This window comes from Tamandua tetradactyla, chromosome 1, assembly GCF_023851605.1.
Source record: "Tamandua tetradactyla isolate mTamTet1 chromosome 1, mTamTet1.pri, whole genome shotgun sequence".
NCBI classification, from domain to species: Eukaryota; Metazoa; Chordata; class Mammalia; order Pilosa; family Myrmecophagidae; genus Tamandua; species Tamandua tetradactyla.
In genome coordinates this window covers 62360461-62372358 of record NC_135327.1, presented here as the reverse complement: position 1 = coordinate 62372358, position 11898 = coordinate 62360461, and the positions used below count along the sequence as shown (strand labels likewise).

At 33.9% G+C, this 11898-nt stretch overlaps 1 pseudogene; it reads left to right on the top strand.

Annotated features, from left to right (window-relative positions):
* Positions 1-8614: 8614 nt before the first annotated feature.
* On the top strand, positions 8615-9627 carry LOC143680727 (olfactory receptor 4A47-like; annotated as a pseudogene).
* Positions 9628-11898: the final 2271 nt, after the last annotated feature.

Genomic DNA, 11898 nt, shown 5'->3' with positions numbered 1-11898 from the left:
ATCATAAGAGGATACTATGAACAACCGTATACCACAAATTAGACAATTTAGATTAAATAGAAAAATTTCTGGAGACACATCAACAAGCTACAGTGACACAGGAGGTAATAGAAGATTTCAACAAACTGAAGAGATTCAATCAGTCATCAAAAAACTTCCTACAAAGAAAAGCCCAGAGCCAGATGGCTTCACAAGGGAATTTTATCAAACATGAAAGAAAGAACTAACGTGAATCCTGCTCAAACTTTTCCAAAAAATTGAGGAAAAAGAAACTCTATCTAACCCATTTTATGAAGTTAATATCATTTTAATACTAAAACCGGGTAAAGATGCTATATGAAAGGAAAACTACAGGCCGATCTCCCTAATGAACATAGATACAAAAATTCTCAATAAAATATTAGCAAATTGAATCCAACAGCACATTAAAAGAATTATACACCATGGCCAAGTGTATAATTGGTTCAACACAAGAAAATCAGTTAATGTAATATAGCACATTAACAAGTCAAAAGGGAAAAATCACATGATCGTCTTGATTGATATTGAAAAAGCATTCAACAAAATTCAGCATCCTTTTCTGATCAAAACACTCCAAAAGATAGGAATCAAAGGTAACTACCTCAATATGATAAAGGGAATACATGGAAAATTGATAGCCAGCATTGTACTCAGTGGAGAGAGACTGAAAACTTCCCCCTAAGATCAGGAACAAGACAAACATGCCCACTGTCACCACTATTATTCAACATTAGGCTAAAAGTTCTAGCTAGATAGAGGAATCAGGCAGGACAAAGAAATAAAAGGCATCCAAATTGGAAAGGAAGAAGTAAAATTCTCATTATTTGCAGAGGATATGATTTTATACTTGGAAGGTCCTGAGAAATCTACAGCAAAGTTGCCTGAGTTAACAAACAAATTCAGCAAGGTGGTGGTATATAAAATTAATGTGCAAAAATCAGTAACATTTCTATACCCAAGCAATGACCTAGATGAGGAGTCAGTTAAGGAAAAAAATCCATTAAAAATAGCAACTAAAAGAATCAAGTACTTCGGAATGAACTTAACTCTGGACATAAAGGACATGCATACAGAAAACTACATAACATTGCAAAGGAAATCTAAATAAGTGGAAAGACAGTCCCTGCTCATGGATAGGAAGGCTAAATATAGTTAAGATGTCCATTCTCCCCAAACTGATCTACAGATTTAACACAATGCCAATCAAAATTCCAACAAGCTACTTTGAAGATTTGAAAAGGCTAATCACCAAATTCATTTAGAAGGGAAAGAGATCCTGATTAGCTAAAAAATATTCTAAAAAGAACAAAGTGGGAGGATTAACACTCCATGACTTTAAAACCTGTTATAAAGCCATAGTGGTCAAAACAGCATGGTTCTGGCACAAAGACAGAAGCATTAACCAAAGGAATCGAAATGAGAGCACAGAAATAGAACATGAAATCTATGGTCTACTAATTTTTGACAAGGCCCCCAATCCTCTGAGCTTGGACAAAATAGCCTTTTCAATAATTGGGCATGGAAGAACTGGATATCAATAGCCAAGAAAATGAAAGAGGACCCCTATCCTACACCCTACACAAAAATCAACTCAAAGTGGATCAAACATTTAAGAATACCATAAGGTTTCTAGAAGAAAATGTAGGGAAACATCTTCAAGACCTTGTACTAGGATTCTAAATGTTATACCCAAAGCACAAGCAACAAAAGAAAAAATAGATAAATAGGAACTCCTCAAAATCAAATGCTTCTGTACCTCAAAAGACTTTGTGAAAAAGGTGAAGTAGCAGCCAACTCAATGGGAGAAAATATTTGGAAACCACATATCGGACAAAGGTTTGATTTCCTGTATATACAAAGAAATCATGCAACTCAACAACAAAAGAACAAACAATACAGTTATGGGCTAAAAATATGAATAGACATTTTTCTGAAGAGAAAATACAGATGGCTCAAAAACATATGAAGAGATATTCATTTTTCATTGGCCATAAGGGAAATGTAGATCAAGACTACAATGAGATACCACCTCACACCTATATGAATGGCTGCTGTTAAACAAACTGGAAACTATAAATGTTGGAGAGGATTTGGAGAAACTGGGACACATATGCACTGTTGGTGGGAACATATAATGTTGCAACCACTATGGAAGGCTGTTTGATAGTTCCTTAAGAAACTTAATATTGAGTTGTCCTATGGCCCAGCAATAGCACAACTTGGTGTATACTCAGAAAAACTGAAAGTAATGACACAAATATTTGCACACCAATGTTCATATCAGCATTAGTCACAATTGCCATAGGATGCAAACAAACCAAATGCCCATCAACAGATGAGTGGATCAACAAAATGTGGAATATACATATGATGGAATATTTTGTAGCAGTAAGACAGAATGATGTCCTGAAGCACATGACAAAACAGATGAGCCTTGAGGTCATAATGCTGAGTGAAATTAGCAAAACACAAAAGGATAGATATTGATGAGTCCACTTTTATGATCAGCATAAAGATATAAGAGGCTTATAATACAGAAGATAGGGGATTTAGAGATACATAGAAGCTGGAGATGGGTGAATTGTTAGCTAATGAGCTTGAATTCCAAAGTAAGGGAATAGAAAATAGCAAAGGTGATTCTCTAGTGAGTCTAGAAGTAATATTACCATATTGAAGATAAATAAGATGAAAGGGATTGTATAGACCTATGTGTCCTATGGGTTCACACTGGAAATATGAATGTATTCTCATAAGAACTACTTTAAAGATATGATTCTTGTATAAACAGTGTTTAACTCCATGTTACAAAGGGGAAACTGTTATTGTATGCTATGAGCTATGTTCAAAAGGAAACCATCAGCACTACCACAGCAACAGCAGACGTTAATATTGGGGGGAGGGACAAGAGTTCAAAGGAGGTTTAGATCTCCTATTTGGCGAGGGTGTGTTTATCGGTTTTCTGTCTCTCAGGAACAATGAAATTATCTAAAATTGAGAATGCCAATGGACTGTGGACTTGGGGCCCTCTACATGATGCCCAATGAATGCAAGTGGCTGAAGGATGCACTGACAGAGAAGTAGATTGGTGAACAATGGTGTATACTTATGAAGGAAGGTTGTGCTGCTACAAAAAGGAACAATATCATAAAGTATGCAATGATGTGAATGAATATGTGGTACATTTGGTGGGACAAAGCAAGCCATAAACAAAAACAACAACGGTCTGGTTACCTTTAGAAAATGCTTACAAGAAAACAGGGGCCTAGATTGTAAGCTTTTATAGCAGACACATCAAGTCCAGAGTGGTGATTATTACTTCTGGATTTTGAGAGGCTGTTTTATATATATAACCTGGTATTTAGAGATAAGAACAAAGTCAAACAGGTTGGGGTTAAAGTAATTCAGAACATAGGGGTAAGGAAGACAGTGTCTATACTTTAGAACCACATATACTCTTTCAGACCAATGGAAGAAAGGTTTATTTGATCTGGAACTGAAATTTTCTATAGTGCATAATCTAATTCAACCTATCTGTATAGCTCATTTGAACAACTGAAACACAGGAAGCACAGAATGAGAAAGAGGTCCTTTAATCCTATATACATTATTGTAATGCCTGGAAACATCCTAGAGTATATTAAGCAGATAATCAAAAACTATTGGCAAAGCCCCTGGAGGGAGGGAAGAAAGAATATAGAACTATTAAACCTTACTACTAGAGAATCCCCTGATACTGTGTCAAACTTTAGGGATATCCAAATCAATAGGCATGCCCTTGATCATGACTCCTCTTGTGAAGCTTATGTAGGTAGCAGAGAAGATTAGACTACCTACAGACATGTCTAAGAGTTACTTCTGGAGGACCTCTGTTGTTACTCAGATGTTGCCTCAGTCTCTTTAACTCCAAGTCTGCAAGTGAAATCATTGCCATCCCCCCATGTAGGACCTGACATCCAGGAATATAAGCCTCCCTGGTGATGTGGAGATGACTCCCAGGGATGAATCTAGACCTGGCACCATGGGATCAACAATTACATCCTGACCAAAAGGGGGAAAAGAAGTGTAATTTAAAAAGTATCAGTGGCAGAGAGAGTTCAAATAGAGTCAATAGGCCACTCTGGAGGTGGCTCTTATGCAAGCTTAAGGTACACCTTGCTACCTGTCATAACCTGCCAACTCCCAACCAGGACCATTCTAGCCAATCCTGAAGAATATCTAGGGGAATATATAAAATTCCACAAGGGTGGAATCAGGCACTAGTGTAACTTTCCAGAAAACTACAACCTGAAACCTAGCCCAGCCTCTCCAGAACATCAGATAATTTCATCTCCATACCCCATATTAGTGACAGACACTTCCAATATCAAAAATTTAGAATTGCCATAGTCCAAACAGCCATAAAGAAAGGTATGGAAACATCAAAGATGATGGTGGAATTATACATAGAAGATAGGACTTAACAAATTAATATGAATGCTGAATCATTAAATTGATATGTCTTTTAGTCTCCAGTATTTTACAGCAGCTAGAAGTAAAAACCTAAAATTGTGAACTTGTAACCCATGTCAAAGTCTGAAATATATTCTACAACTAATTGTGGTGCTGTGCTTTGACATTTATAGTTTTTTTTGTATATATGTTATTTTTCACAAAAAAAGAAGGGAAAAAGTTTATTGTGATGATAAAAAGTATTTAAGCCCTCTAGCTTCCTATATTCTGAGGCAGTTAGAAGGAGAAATATGAGATCGATCATATGGTAGCCCGTAACAAACTCTGGGATCTGTCCCATATCCACTTTTTGAAGAGTGCTTTGAAAACTATTGCTTTTCTATTTCTTTGCCTCCTATATATATGTGTGTTTGTGTTGTACTATGCAATAAAAAAAGTTTAAAAAATAACTGAGGGAGAGATTAAAATTTTCACAGACAAACAAGTCTTGAAAGACTTTGTCAACAAGGCACTGAACTTACAATAAACACTAAAGGAAGTTCTGCTAGTTGAAAAAGGAAAAAGACAGGAGAGGGAGGTCTGGAAGAGAGCACAGAATTGAAGAGAACCAGTAAGGGTACCTTAAAGGATAAAAAGAGAAAGAGGGGAAAGAATATAGAGATATGACAAATAAAATCCAAAGATAAGATGGTGGATACAAGAAATGCCTTTTCACTAATCATTCAGAACACTAACAGACTAAATTTACCAGTTAAAAGATGCAGACTTGCTGAATGGATTAAGAAATATAATCCAGCTATATGCTGGATATATATATCCAGACAGAAGACCAACAAGAATATAGAGAAATTAAACAACTTGATAAATGAAATAGACTTAACAGACATATATAGATCATTACACCCCAAAACACCAAGATATACATTCTTGTCTAGTGTTCATGGAACTTTCTCCAGGATAGAACATATGCTGGGGCACAAAACAGGTCTTTATAAATTTTAAAAACATTGAAATTATTCAAAGCACTGTCTTTGATCATAATGTAATGAAGCTGGACTTTTTTTGTATATATGTTATTTTTCACAAAAAGGTTTTTTGTATATATGTTATTTTTCACAAATACCAAAGAACGAGAACATTCATAAATACATAGAGATTAAATAAACAGTGTGGCATGATTTTTAAATAACTTTCTTAAAGTGAAGACAGAAAGTGATATTTATAGCTATAATATATGCAATTTTAAAATATTTATTATTAAAATGTTATCCATAAAAAAGTTGAAATTGCCAATTTAAGCACATTTTTGTCACCACCTGCCAATTGTAAGAAATTTCCTTTCATAAATTTAAGCTAGGCTTTTGAGTTATAAATTAGACATACTCATGTGAAAATAGGAATTTATGAATCTAGTACACAGGAATATTAGATAGTGGGGAGACCATCTAAGTGTAGACTATTGAATATCATTGCTGTCAAGACCAGCAGATTTTGTGGAGAATGGGGATATGCTACAGCATCATTCAAGTCATTCTGAACTCTGTTTATTTTGGGCTGCTAATAACAAAAGGTTTGACTTTATACACAAAGTAGAGATTTATCTTTCTATCTCATGTAAGTGCCATGGAGGCTATATGAAACTGTTGCCAAACATTTGGGGATACTCTTTCCTTCTGCTCAGCAATGGTTAGCTCAAGGCTTCCACTCCTATGATCTGCTCATGCTCACAAGGTGGCTGTTGAATTCAAGACAACTTGTCGGAATTCTAGAAAGAGTTCTATTAAGCAATTCTGATAATCAGCCTTATTAGAGATCCTGTGTGATTCAGGAAAAATGTGGGAATTGACTCTGTTCTGTAATTCTCTTTTGGATATTTTCATGTTATGAAGTTATAGGGTAAATTCACCATATCCAGCATCAGCATTCTTAGAAACTAATTTTAAGTTTAATTTTTTGAGGATATTTTAATAAGCAGATATTTATAAATCTCATGATGGGATCAATTAAAATATTTTGTAAGCAGAATTTGTCAATCCATTAATAACCAGCAGATGTTATAGCATATACATACTCCTATGAACTTCAATTTATAGGAATGAAGGATTGATTGAGAAGAGAACTAAAATTGTCCCCTGAATTTAGCAAAGTGAAGGTGTTTTTATAAAAGAGGGTTGAAGTAATTGCTTGAAAGAGATGTGGAGGTCAAGGGATAGATCTTTATTTTAAAACATGAGAGATATACCATTTAAAATGCTGGCCAAATGATGTTACATAAAGAGGAAAATTGATGTATAGGAAATGGAGAAGATAATTGCAGTACCACTATTTTTAATAGTGAAAAAGAGGATGGGATCTTGTGCATAAGCAAATGACTTGGTCATAGTTGTGAACACAACAATCCAGGTATTGTGAAGAAGAAATAGAGCAAATTTTATGAGGTCAGATATTGAAGAAAATGTCAATGCAAACTTAGAGAGTAACTGGGTATCATTAGTAGGGTTACTTTAAGAAATAGTAGGGCTGGCAAATATTGATAACATTTATGATATCTTTTTGTGTGTGTTCATACGGTACTTATTTTCTTTTATTTTTTTCTGGGGTTTTCCCCTTTCATCATTTCCTTCCCTTCACATACATCACCTCTCCCTCCCCATCACCAGCACAAATGTAACCCACATTTACAACCAAACAAGTAACTCTTTTTGTGCATTCTATTTTGTTCTTTTTCCATGTCAGTATCCTGTTATTGCAGGACCATTTACTGATTTCTTTTGTGGGGCAAGTTCAAGGGCAAGGAATCGATCCCAGGTCTCCCACATGGCAGGTGAGAATTCTACCACTGAACTACCCTTGCACCCCCCCCCCAAACATGTATCTTTTATCTTCTGTATTTTTCTCACATTCAAATAAGCATGCTTAAAAATTTACAAGCTGATGCATGTATTGTTTTTTTGTTTTTCTTTTAAAATAACATTATTTCATATATAATTTTATGTGTATTTCCTTTTTCTTCAACAGTACCTTACAGGAATTTCTCTAACAGTACACTTATAACTATAATTCATTCATTGAAATAGCTGTATTCCATTTAAAAGATATTTTAATCTATTCAACCATTTTTTCTATTGACTAGCTTTCATTTTTATTTTGTTATTGTTTAATTTCATTATAAATAATGCAAAAAATATGTTATGTGTTTGTACTGGTACTTAAGTTTTATGCAATAGATTATAGAATGTAGTTGTTGGGATGAAAGTTGTGTATTTTTATCTTTTATGATAGATAGCATTCCAAAAGTACCACAAAATTCATATTTTCAGCAAGGCTGTAAGAGAATTTTTCTTTCCATTGCTGCCATTCATAACTATTATCACTTTTTAAGTTCTTTAGTCTGAAAAACTAATCTTTTTCTTTTGAATTTTGCTGTTTACAGATGATTTTCCACATTCTATCATGTTCCTTGGCCATTTGGTTGAACTGTTCTTTAAATTGCTTTTCTACATCCTTTGTCCCCATTACTTTGCTTCATTTTACTTGCTAACTGGTTAGAACTCTATTTATTTTCGATTTTAGCTCTGTACGTCCTCTGAAATGCAAATCTTTTCTCCAAACAGCTTTTGTTTATTGACTTTGTTTATGGTATGTTTCCCTAAAACCTTTGAAAATCTTGAAATTGTCAAATATGTCTATTTCAGATGATTCTTCCACATCTAGAATGTAAGAAGTCATCTCCTTTATTAACTGAACAGTAAATATTAAGTGATCATTGCTTTGTTTTTATATGAAATCTTTATCATCTTTATGTTTGCATATTAAATTAGCTATACATAGTTTTATTTTACTCCAGATGGAAAAAGAATTGTAGCAACCTCACTTATTTAATAATATATATATTTCCCATCTATGTATCTAATTATTTGTGTGTGTGTATTTATTAGTCTATAAAATCACTGCAGTCAGGGATCAGTTTTTTAAATCAGCCTTGTATTCTTAAAATCAAAGACAGTGCTGGATCATAAATAGTATCTATTATTTGTTGAATAAATAGAAAATAGTCTTAAAATTTCATAGAGTCACTAGTTGTGATCATATTTTTAGGTGAATTTGTCACTGACCTCTAAAATAAGGATACCCAGAATGAAATATGGAACCAAGGAAAAATGTGACTGAGTTTGTCTTCTTGGGGTTCACTCGGAGCTTCTGGGGTCAGAAAATATCATTTGTTGCATTCTTGTTCATTTATATTGTGAGAATAGTGGGAAACCTGTGCATGGTTGCAACTGTGGTGGTTAGCTCAACCCTTGATGCCCAAGCACTTCTTTCTTGGCTATCATTCATGGATGCTGTTTGTTCTACAGCAGTTGACCCAAATATGATTATAGACTTATTTACCCCACGAGAAGAAAACAACTTCCTTCCAAGCTTGTTTAACCCACATTTTTATAGGACATTTATTTAGTGGTGCTGAGATTTTACTTCTGCTGGTCATGGCCTCTGACCACTACATGGCCATTTCCAAATCCCTGGATTATAAGGTAATCATTAACCAATGGACATGTGTTATACTATTCCTGCTGGCTTGGATTGGTGGTATTGTGCATGCTGTAGCTCAGCTTCTTTTTTTTTATGACCTTCCTTTCTGTGGTCCTAAAGTCATCAACCATTTCATCTGTGATATGTACCCCTTAATAAAACTTGTCTTCCCTGACACCTACATCATCAGTCTCACTGTGGTTGCCAATGATGGGTAATACGTAGGTCATCTTTATGCTCTTTCTTATTTCTTATGGGGCTATTCTGTACTCCCTGAAGAAACTTAGGAAGGGAGGCACAAAGGCCTATCTACCTGTGGTTCCCATATCACTGTAGTGGTCCTTTTCTTTGTCCTCTGCATTTTTATGTATGAGACCTCTTTCTACTTTACCCATTGATAAATCCTTGACCGTGTTCTACACTGTTATTACCCCTATGTTGAAACCCTAAATCTATACCCTGAGAAATGTAGTGATGAAAAATGCCATGAAGAAGCTCTGGATCAGAAAAAGAAAATGGGATTGCAGAGAAATATGTCACCTATTTTCAGTGGAGAGCTACTCCTTTGAGGAAATCCATAGGTGGTTATTTAATTGTAATAACTTTCTATTAATAATAGTTTAATAAATTGTACACAGTGAAAAATATTCATTATAGGAATACTATCAGTAATCAGTTTTGTTGAAAATATATTTTTAATGTTTTCAAGATTTCATAGGGAAATTTTCAAAGGAAAATATTGTCATTTTTTGGTATAAAACGGCTCTGTTGAGACTATAGATTTATATTCTATGTGATGAGTTATGCTATAGTTAATATTGTAAATTTATTTTAGTTGATGGTAGATTGTCTCATGTCTCTTTCTTAAATAAAGTTAATCATTTCTTTCCAGAATTAATAGTGTTTATTAAAGGTTTTGGGAAAATAAAATAATAAATAGCACGTAACCATATGGTTCACTCATTTCTACCCAAAGACAGCTAATACTAACATTTGAAGCTTATATTCTTTTTTGGATTGTGCAAGATACTTTAAAGGTAAAATTTTCGCTTATTGACTAAAAACTAAATGTTGAAATGGAATGATATTTCAAAGTTATAATACTAATCATAAGGAAGCTAAATATACAAAAAAAATTTAAATTAACAAGGTAGATATGCAGAAAATGACAAAATGTTGTTCATTTTTTCCAACATGGAAATTATATTATCTCCTCAAATGTAGCAGCTTTGTTTGGTATTATATTTTAATAAAAATGAACTGTTAATCTTTCCAGAAGGTTTAAAATATCACTTCTGATGTATTTCAATGAATCTATCTTTTTGCTTATAGTGCTTTATAATTTTAATGCAACCCAGGCCCTGTCTTTCATATGTAAAATTAACACAACACATTTGAGTATAGAATGCAGAAATTGACATTAGATAATTTGGAATGATATCATTGTCAAGAAAGATACTGACAATATATGTCATTTTCCATTTGCACCTCACTCATTAATGTAATGCAGTTATTAGGCATAAAGCGGTCAGAATATATTGTTTGATTCGGCAGAAACCTCATTAAAACATTGCAAAAATTTCTCTTTTTTTTTTTAATGCTGTATGGCAGGGTCACATTTCTTTATTTTTCTGTGCGAGTATCCTGTTATTGCAGCACCACAAAAATTTTTCTTTTTAAATCAAGCTTGAAATATAATATGATCTGCCTCTAACAAGATAGGAAACATGTGGTCAAAGAAACTCGTGATTCCTGCCTTCCTTATTTAGTTTGGTTTCATGAGGAGCCAAATCTACTCTCCACTGATAAAAACCTTTGTCATCTCCATTTTTACAAAATATTTTTCTATGTTTTTCTTCTGGAAGTTATATATCATTTGTTTTATTTTAATATTCATATTTATTCTTGAATTATTTCTTGTTTATGTGAAGTTACGATTGCGATTCACTTTTTTCCATATAAATATCCAATTCTTCCAGCACCTGTTCTTTAGAAGTCTTTCCTTTTCTTATTTAATTGCATTAGGAATTTTTTTGAAAACTGATTAACAAATATACATGGATCTATTTCTGTAGTCTGTACTTCATTTTACTCATCTATTTGTCTATACTAACACCACAAAGTCTTGTTTAAAGCTCCTCTAAGATTAACATTGCCGTAAATCTTAAAATCATGTGGTATGATTCCATAACTTTTTTCTACATTAATGAAGAGTAGACCTCTTTCACTGTAATATACTACTAGAATCTGCTTGCCCATTTCTCCTGCTCAGTTATATATTCATGAATGACAAACTATCCCAAAACTTAGTGACTGAAACAAGAAACACTTTATCTCATGATTTCTTTGAGTTAGAAGTTTATGTAGAACTTGACTGAACAATTGTTCTTCTCCACGTAGCATGACCTAAGTTCCCTCTGATATTTAGCTCATGCCTGGGGTTTTATAGCAGGTCCAAAACAAATTGACTTGGCACAGATTGTTAGAGTCTGGATTCTTCTGGATCCCTCTTCCTCTCCAGGTAGAAGTAGGATATGTAGATGAGTTCTTTCTAGAAAAGTATACAGATCTCTATAATGGCAGCTCAGGGCTCTGAGAGGCAGGAGCCACAAGTTGCCAGTCCAGTTAGTAGCCACTGCCAAAACTCATCTGGCACCACTGCTCTCATATTTTATTAGATAATGCAAACATAAGCTGGCCCAGATTCAAATAGATTAGATTTAAGAATACGACAGTAGTTACTTGTGGAAAGTAGTCTAAATATCTACTATTTCCATAGGAGATATATGGAAAGTTCTTTTGTGTGATGCAAATCTAACAAGCATGCAAAATTTGTATAAACAGATGCACTGCAATCCTGGACTCTAAGAGACAAAGAACGGATGAATTGAAGGA